The sequence below is a fragment of the Panthera uncia genome, chromosome X (genome assembly GCF_023721935.1).
Source record: "Panthera uncia isolate 11264 chromosome X, Puncia_PCG_1.0, whole genome shotgun sequence".
In the NCBI taxonomy this organism is placed as follows: domain Eukaryota; kingdom Metazoa; phylum Chordata; class Mammalia; order Carnivora; family Felidae; genus Panthera; species Panthera uncia.
Genome location: NC_064817.1, coordinates 115,309,840 through 115,319,589, shown reverse-complemented (window position 1 = coordinate 115,319,589; position 9,750 = coordinate 115,309,840).

Genomic DNA, 9,750 nt, shown 5'->3' with positions numbered 1-9,750 from the left:
GTAACCAAATCTCTGAAAAGAGTCCTCTGTACTCATGATCTGTCTGCATTTTGTCACCTCCCATCCATTCCCAACTCTCTCAGTCGGGTTTTCAGGGACATCCCAACTAAAGTCGCTGAAGACCTTCATGTTGCTAAAGCAAAGGGACACTTGCCGGTTTCTCACTTTACTTTGCTTCAACAGCACATAATATCGTTGCTCACTTCTCTTCCTTTTGAAACACTCTCTTCAAAGAGAGGGAAACTAAACCACAAGAGGCTCTTCTAGATAGAGAACAAACCGAGGGCCGCTGGAGGGATGGGGGACGGGGGATGGGCTAGATGGGTGGCGGGTACTAAGGAGGGCACTTGTTGTGACGAGCACTGGGTTGCTGTACGGAAGTGCTGAATCATTGAATTCTACTCCTGAAACCAACATTGCACTCTATGTTAACTAAAATTTGTTTATCAAAAATTTTTTATTAGTTTTCTTTATTTTTGAGAGGCAGAGAGAGACAGAGCGTGTGTGGGGGGGGGGGGGGGGGGGGGGGGGGGGGCCCAGAAAGCGGGAGACCCAGAAGCCGAAGCAGGCTCCGGGCTCCGAGCCTTCAGTGCAGAGCCCGATGCGGGGGCCCGAACTCACGAACCGTGAGATCATGAGCTGAGCCGAAGTCAGACGCTCAACCGACGGAGCCACCCAGGCACCCCTTAACTAAAATTTAAGTATAAAAAACTTTTTAATAAAAAGTAAAAAACCTGAAACAGTCTTCTCTTGGGTAACATCCTACAGTATTTGTCAATCCTTTCCCTCCCTGTTTTTCCTCCATTTCCGTGACAGATGTGTCCTCCTCTACTTGGTCATTAAACACTGGAGTACATCATGACTTGGTTCGAAGCTCACTTCTTTCCTCGTTGCCAATTGGAGTCACCCACACTCATGGCTTCAGTTCTCACCCATGCAGATGTGGCTCCCAGCGTCCCATCTCCAAAGTAGACTTGTTTGCTGAGTATCAGCTCTGTATCTTGAACTGTTTACTTGAAATGTTTCCCAGATGTCTCAAAGGCCCCCTCCAGATCAATATTTCTAAAACTGAGCTCATGGGCCTTCCACCCAAAACTTCATCTTTTCCTGCTGTTCTGTGTCTGAGTTAAGAGCAACACCATCCATCCTGTTAGGTAAGCCGGAAATTCAGGCCCTGTCCTTGTGATTCTATCCCCTAATCCGATACTCGGTCATCACCAATTCCCGTTTATCTTACCTCTAAATGGGATCCACCCCCCACTCCCCGTCTCCAATACCACTCCGGTCAAAATGCCACCAGAATTCACCCAAACTGTTGCAATGACTTCCTAACTGCAGCTACTCTGGTCCCCCTCCAAAACGTTGTCTTCCTGCAGCCAGGGCAATCTTTAAAAAAAAAAAAAAAAAAAAGCAAAACTGATTTTTTACTCCCTTGCTTAAAACTTCTCAACGTCTTCTCTTTGCTATTAGGATAAAGAAAAACAAAATTCCTAATATAGATGTATTCTATATGGTCTGACTCTACCTCCCTTCTTTTTTTTTTTTTTTAAATTTTTTTTAACATTTATTTATTTTTGAGACAGAGAGAAAAAGAGCATGAACGGGGGAGGGTCAGAGAGAGGGAGACACAGAATCTGAAACAGGCTCCAGGCTCCGAGCTGGCAGCACAGAGCCCGACACGGGGCTCGAACCCACGAACTGTGAGATCACGCAGGCGCCCCTACCTGGTTATACTTCATACCTCAGATCCATCATCTCTCCTTCAGAAAATCCTCTCCCTATTTCTAAGACCCATCCTCTGTAGTACTTGTCCAGCTACCACTTTACATTTCTTTTTTATGATTATTGTCTAATGACTCTCCATCCACAAGACTATAGGCTCTAAGACGCTCCGAAACCTGCCCATCTTGCCTACAATTGTATCCCCGGTACTTTGCTTAGTACTCAGAATATAGTAGACACTCAAAAAATATCTATTGAATGAACCCTTAGATAAATCAAAGTAATAGATAAGGTAGGGGGAGAGAGTTGAACTACCATAAATCTTGATTAAAATAACACATCAAAATATCGCAAAAATAGATGTATCTTTGCTTGACAAGAGGCAAAGACAGTTGCATGTTGCGTAGACACTATGTATGACATGACATTAATTACTAGGAGGTTCCAACAATAGATGCCTGCCATTGTACTAATACGCTAATTAATTCATGGTGTTACATATTTTTGTAAGTTATTTACTGTGAATTTTAAGTTGTTTTTAGGTTTATTGCTAAATGCAGTCCCTGCAAAATCCAATTCGATTTTCACTTCTCCTACTGAATATTATTTTGGTTGCTGAGGTTTTCCTTTTGTTACACTTTCATTTCATTTAAGTCTCTTTTATCTCATTATTAAAAAGTAAATGATTTCTTTCTTTTCATATGCTAAATTTCTTTCAGGAAAAAAAAAGTTTTTTGAAAGCTTTCCTACTCTTCCCATCTTCTCTTTTGTTGCAGGATTTTTCATAGGTTCTGTGTTATTTTTCCATATCCTTGAGTTTGAATTAGTTAATAGTGACAATAATAACCACAGCAGTTACAATAATATTAATAGCTGCTATTAATCAAATGCATTGTATATAACTGGCACAATGTGGCTTAATTTATATGCATTATTTCATTTAATCCTAACAACAAAATTACGAGGGAGAAAAATGTTATTATTATCATTGTACAGAGAAGAAAACAGAGGCTCAAATGGGCAAAACATGTTGCCTAAGGAAGCAATTAAAATAGTAAAAACCAGCCAAGCTTCCCCTGCCACTTGAACAAATCATCTCTAAAGGATGTTAAGACCATTCCAAACATGTCTATCCTTCACTTGAGAATTTTGGTTGTCTTGAGTGCTTTCTAAATGTTCTGTGAGCTTTAATTAGGTTCAGACTTCCTTTTTAACATAAAGTATGTCTATGTTGCAAGAGGATAAAACCTAGCTAACGATTTCCCTTTCATTTGTGAATATATCGCATGGTTTTCTAGATTGCAGAATGTTTCCCATGTAAGACATTACTCATGGACGGTTTAACTTTTACACGCCGTGAAAACAAGAAATTTTAATCTATGGATCAATCTCTCAATGACAACCTTATAAGCTTTATTTCATGGCAGATCAAGGATAGCATTCACTACCATACTGATCGTAGTTATAGTACATGAGGCAAGAATTGATTTAGGAAGAAAAAGTAGACATAATTTGATTAGAATGCTACTGAGCTACGAAAAGTCTTTGAACTTCCAGTTTAAATCATGATAACACATCAATACATACTTTTTGGATTTTGATTTCTTGACATTTTTGGAGGTGATCGCTCTGGTGAATGAGTATACTAGAGGACTCGGAGATGCATTACCAAATATGAATCTAGTCTATTTTTAATGACAATGCACCGTCAAAACCAATACCTGGAAGTTAAAATCTCAAAGTTGTTGCAGGTAAAAAAGGATTTGCACATCCTTGCCTTCTTCTTGACTGTGGTCTTCAGTGTTGCTACATTGCTATTGTATTTTCAGAAATGCAGTTTCGTTTGAAATGCATAATGTAAGTAATTTGAGCAGTATTTTCATCAACTAAATTACCTTACAGAATAGCACTCTCTACTCTGCCAACAAGTACGTATGAATTCTGACAACGTTCTAAAATCAATAAAGAGGAGACTATTCGCAAAACAGATTTAAGTCTCTCTGCCCCAAATTACATGACTTTGCCATTCCTAAATTATCCTCAACTCGGGACATAAAAGTTTATTCCTCATTACATTTATCTACTAAAGTAAACTGAAAAGCTAACCTTTCAGAGGCAGGGAAAAGACTAATGAGTAAAAGTTTCTCACGACCCTTTCACGTCTCTAAACCTTTTGACATGTTATCAGGTCAAAATGATATGACTTAACAGAAGAAGTACAGGGGGCCCAGTTAAACTGCTAAATGTGAATTTCAGATAAACAATGAATTTTTTTTTTCAGATAAGTATATCCCATGCAATATTTGAGCCATCCTTATCCTAAAAAAAAAAAAAAAATCTTCCATTGTTTATCCAAAATTCAAATATAATGGGGGATCCTGGACTTCTGTAAAATCTGGCAACCTTATCTGCCGCTTGTGTTTACGGTTACTCCTCTAGTGTCTTATTGTTCTCTTTCTTTTCACTGTGGGTATCAGACCTAACATTTTTGCTCTTCACATCTCATTTTCTCCACACAACGGCTTCTACTACTAAACTTTATGCTGGCATCTCTTAAATTGATATTTCTCTTTGCTTTTATTTTTTTTTAATTTATTTCTGACAGACAGGGAGAGACAGAGCACAAGTGGGGGAGGGACAGAGAGAGAGGGAGACACAGACGCGGAAGCAGGCTCCAGGCTCCGAGCTGTCAGCACAGAGCCCGACGGGGCGGGGGGCTCGAACTCACAAACGGCGACATCATGACCCGAGCTGAAGTCGGACGCTTAACCGACTGAGCCACCCAGGCGTCCCCATATCTCTCTTTTCTTAAGAGAAACTCTAGCCTCACATTCTAGGTGTCTGCGGGCTACCTCTGTTGGAGTATCTCACCTCCATTGTCAAATCTAAAATACCAAACATGGAGCGTATATGGTTAGCCTCCAAAATGTGTCCTCCAACCCACTGCTTGAAGGGGCACCATCAGTCTCCAGGGCCACAAGGCTTTTGGGGAAACTTTTGTCTGAGAGGCTCCTTCCCCTTGCCCATCATATCCAGGTAGTTACTTAGACTTGCTGGTCCTTCCTTTGTGAGCTCCAAGTTCTCCTTATAATGTGCCAAGAAACCAGCTCCCCTTTGGACGATCTTCTTTTAGGGAAAACTACCAGCCTAGAATATTCGATGTAGGCATTGAATTGGGAGAGGAGGTAGTATACTAGAAATTGAGAATAAGTATACTTAGCATACAAAGTATCCATGAAAAGAAGCAATGCATACGTACATAGGTGGAAAATCGTCGTTGTTATCAGCGTTAACCACTAAACAAGGATAAACGTAGTGTGGATCATGTGCTGAATACCCACCACTGTTATGTCAGGCAAAGAGAAAATGGAAGTATAGCCTGTCCCGCTTGCATTGGTCTAGATCCTTCTCTTCCTTTGGAATTCTGCTCAAAACCTTTTGCGTCTAATCTCTCATGGCTTCCCATCAACGGGATTTGAACGGGAGAGTGCCGCTGGTGTCGATGTCTGCAATTTAAGTACGGAGGCCTTTTGCCTCAGCTACGCAAATTTCATTTGTCTGTAGATTTAGCTACACTGGACCTATTGGCTTTCATTCACGTGCATGCACATTCTCGAAATTCAGAGGTGTGCCTCTCCTCCAGCGTGGACTCGGGCCACCACTGCCTCCGACAAATTGTCCAGGAATACGTCATGTATTACTTTTGTGACGTGAGTGGAGGCTTCTGGACCTCAGTGGTTTCAGACGGGGAAAAAACTAGTTAGAGAGAAAGTGCTGCTGAAAGTTAATGCCCTGCTGCAGTCAGAAATTCTTTCTGCTTTATTTGTTTCTCGTCTTCTACCGTCAAACCTTCCGCCGGTTAGAGTTAACTGAGGGGGGGGTGGGGGTAAAACAAAACGATCTCTATGGCAAGTGCTGCCTGCCCTACTGTGGGTTTACTCCTTAAATGATTCATGTGCAATGCAGCTACAATGGGAATATCGGTTTCCTCCACCTTAGGTACCTCGCACCCCGCTGAGCTTCCCCCACTATTGCCAGGGTCCTCTTCCTAAAATTCTCCCCATTTCATTTCGCTACCTAAAGGCCTCGGTGATTTTCCGCTGCTTGGAGCATCACGGCCAATGCCTGAGCCCGGCCTACGCAGGCGGACGTCGCCAGCCTCACGTTCTTTGGCCGCCGGTCCTCCCATCACTCCCTGCTTCCACTCCTTCTGCCCCTCCCAACAGTGAGCAGGTTTATTTTGTACTCCAGACCTCTGCTACCGCTGTCGGTCACCTTTTCTCAACCCTCGTCATACCCCAGATATCAGAATTCCTTCTAGGACAGTCTACACGATCTTTCTCCTCCACTGGGTCTCTGTGGAAGATCGCAAGCTCAAAACCACCATTTCCACCGTTATATATGATACTCTCCTTTCTGAGCTGTTTTACATTTTGTCCCCTCTAATCAAATTAACAGAGTATTAACAGGTAAGAACTGCCTTCTACCTCCCCGAGTTCCAGTTAGTATAGGTCTCCACACAGTTGACAGCACTAACTGAATAGATGAATAAGTGAATGGTATCGTGGAAAGACCACCGGACTTAAATTCAGCAGATCAGGACTGAAATGTCAGTTTTCACATTTACCAGCTTCTGTTCTTGTACAGAAGTGATTATAGACAGGAGTGACTATTCCTTTACCTGTAAAAAGGCATAAACTACCCATTCCAATTAATCCATAGTGTTCTTGGCTTAAAGATAAAGTCAAGAAATATTTTTGAAAACCACCAACCTGGCGCTTAAGGGAAATATAAGTTTTAGTGCCGTTGTGTGTCTGGTGCACCTAGAGGTGAGAGGCCCAGCAAGCAAGGCCTTGAAGGCAAGGCCATCAAATGACCTTTCCAAGAACATGGAAATAAACATTTGCCTAGCTTTTCTAGCCGTAAGTCAGATCACTGCAGTAGATTTTCTATTTTCCCATATTTCATTATGGTAATACAAAATCAATCAATCTACCCATGAATTTATTCAGGGATGATTTCTGTGTTGGCAATATGCCTTCTGAATAAATCCATATTTTTCTCTTCCCAAAGGTCAGATGTATTACCGATCATCTGCTCTAAGAAAATGTGTATGGAGTCAATGATGTTCTAGAGTAAGGAGACATTCAATGCTCCCAGCACATTTCTCCCGTTGCCTGCCCCTTGTCAAATGCCTGGGCCTTGTTGAACATGGTTCTTCAACTGACACATATAAAAATGTCGGCATATGCAAAACTATTTTAAAGAATTCAAATCTGTAAGACAAAATGGCCAAAGCATTTCTAAAAATGCAACAACATATATCTGTTCTTATCTGGCTATAAATGATGATGGAAAACATTTATATAGCCTTACTATATGCCAGGCAATGTTCTAAGTGCTTTACCCAATGAATTAGCTAATACTATTATCCATATTTTATAGGAGAAGAAATGGATACACGGAGAGGTTAAGTGACTTGTCCAAGGTCATGCAGTTAGTAGGTGGCTCACCAGAATGCAAACCCAGGTAGTTGGGCTCTAGGTGTTATACTTTTAACCACTACGCTATGTGCCTGAAATAATAGTTCAATTTCTTTGTAAATTTTGCATAGTACTGCATTCTGTGAATGGATCATAAAGTGTGTGTAAACAATCACTTATTGGGGCTCCTGGGTGGCTCAGTCAATCGAGCGTCCAACTTCAGCTCAGGTCATGATCTTATAGTTCATGAGTTTGAGCCCTGCATCGGGCTCTCGCTACTGTCAGCTCAGAGCCCGCCTCGCATCCTCTGTCCCCCTTTCTCTCTGCCCCTCCCTCATTCTCTCTCTCTCTCTCTCTCTCAAAAATAAATAAACATTTTAAAAAATCGCTCATTAACGAACATTTAGGTCGTTTTACTATTTTTGCCATGATAAACTCCTCCATGAACAACCTGGTATAAAAACGCTTGTGTATCTGTCAAGGTATTTTCTAGCGATAAATCTCCATACTTTCTGGAATAAAGTGTTCCAGAAAGCTTATACTTGGAGATGTTATTTTCATGTATAATATTTCATTCAATCAACACAGCAAACCCATGACTTGGGTATGTTTATCTCAATTTGAGGTACAAGGAGATTGGGAACCAAAAAGTTAAAGTAAAGTACGCAAAGTCAGATAGCTAATATGCCGGGCAGGTTGAATTCTAATCTAGGGAAGTCCAAGATCAAACCTTTTACTCTCCTCAGTTATACTCCACTGTCTTCCTATAGTCGAAGCTCACCCCTTCTCAGATTACATGCAATGGACCTAAAAGTCTGTTTTCCCCTTTGGGTCCAGGTTCACCCCAGGGGAGCTCACCCTACAACTACGCACCTTCATTGCGCTGTCTGTAGAAAACACAACAAAAGCAAAAGCAAGACATTCCATTTTACTTCAGACCCCATAATTCCCCGCTGCAATTTTTTTTCCAGATTTTGAAAGTTTAATAAACTGATGATTTTTTAAAAAAGAATACTTCTGTGTCACGATATAACCATAAAATTACCCTAAGCCAAAAGCAGTGAGAACAACAATCTAATGAGAATCAAGCATAGTTATTTGTGGCTGTGGTTATTCAATACATCTTCATAAACAACTTCCAAATAAGTGCCTTGATGTAGGAGAGTAGTTGAAAGAGATAACCAAAAAAAAAAAAAAAAGGGGGGGGTGTCCGGTTTTAAAGGGTGGATTAAACATAAAGGATTGTTACCACTCCTTCCAGAATCCTCAGCAAAATGGCAATAAAAGAAAGAGAAAGGGCCGAAAAATGAAAGAAGAAAAACCAGCAGAGAAGTTAACAGCATGTCAGAAGATGGACGTCGGATTGGGCTTCTTTCATCAAGCAGATCTGAAACCTAAATACTTACTGAAATAGTCTATTACACAACTACATTGTTAGCACTCCGGTTCTGTCGCCCTGACTCTGGGCAGGCCCTGTGATTTGCCGTCATCAACGGAGCGAAGAGGAGTGAAGCTGTGTCAGTTCTGAAGATCAGTGTTTTCTCTCCTAGGTGTTTAGAATTCGGATATGTATCCCCTAAGCAGGGGATTGGACAGTCCTCGCAGAAGAAGCTGACCAACCTAAGGGAAAGTAACTACGGGGACCCTAATTCAGGAGAATGGTGAAGAGAATTCCAAGGATAGGGGTCAATGGACATAACAGGATTCCAACCGAGCAACAGGCCTCCAGGCTCTAAGAATAGCTGTGACAGGTGCCTCCAAGAAGAAGAGAAAGCCTTAAAATGATAGAACAGTCGATGTGCTTAAAGAAAGGGTTTACAGTTATTCAGGACGGTGTAGGGAGGAAATGAATGACTGTATACCGAAGAGTAATAAAGTGGGGAAAAAAATAAACCGGCAATTTTTAATTCTAGGCCAAACCAAGTGTCATAACAGATAAGGGATATGTGTACGGCCCTTTTGCGAACAATCCATAAAGACAAAATACTGCAAACCCTGAATATTTGCTAAACCAAACATCCTGATCCTATTAGAACCATGAGGAGGGGTAACTGGAGAACGTGGGGGTGGCGTGGGCGTGCTAAATCTACACTTTCGACAGTAGGAGGAGTGCGGAGATTTGGAAGTAGGTTGCCTCTGAGGAACAGGGCTGAGAGATGTGGGCAGAGGAATGCCATTTTTTAAATAAGCCTTTGGGCTGGTTTAAACTCTCTGCATGTATTGTTTTAATCAAGATACACATGATGTTAGAAAGCCAAAAATAACAACACAGAGGAAGAAAAAGAGAGCCGTGTAAGAAGTAGGAAGGATGATTCCGTTTGGCCGCAAAACTGAATGTGTAGACCTAATAATTTTCAAAAATCTCTTCAAAAGACGGTTCAATACAAACACCGAGAACCTGAGTGCTGATTTCCTCCTCTAGTTACATTGGCGATGTCTTATGGATCTCCCACGTTCAGATATTGAATAAAACCAAGCTGCGGCCAGATGAGTTTATATTGACAATTTACATCTTCCTTTTATTTTTACCCCCAACATAAGCTCT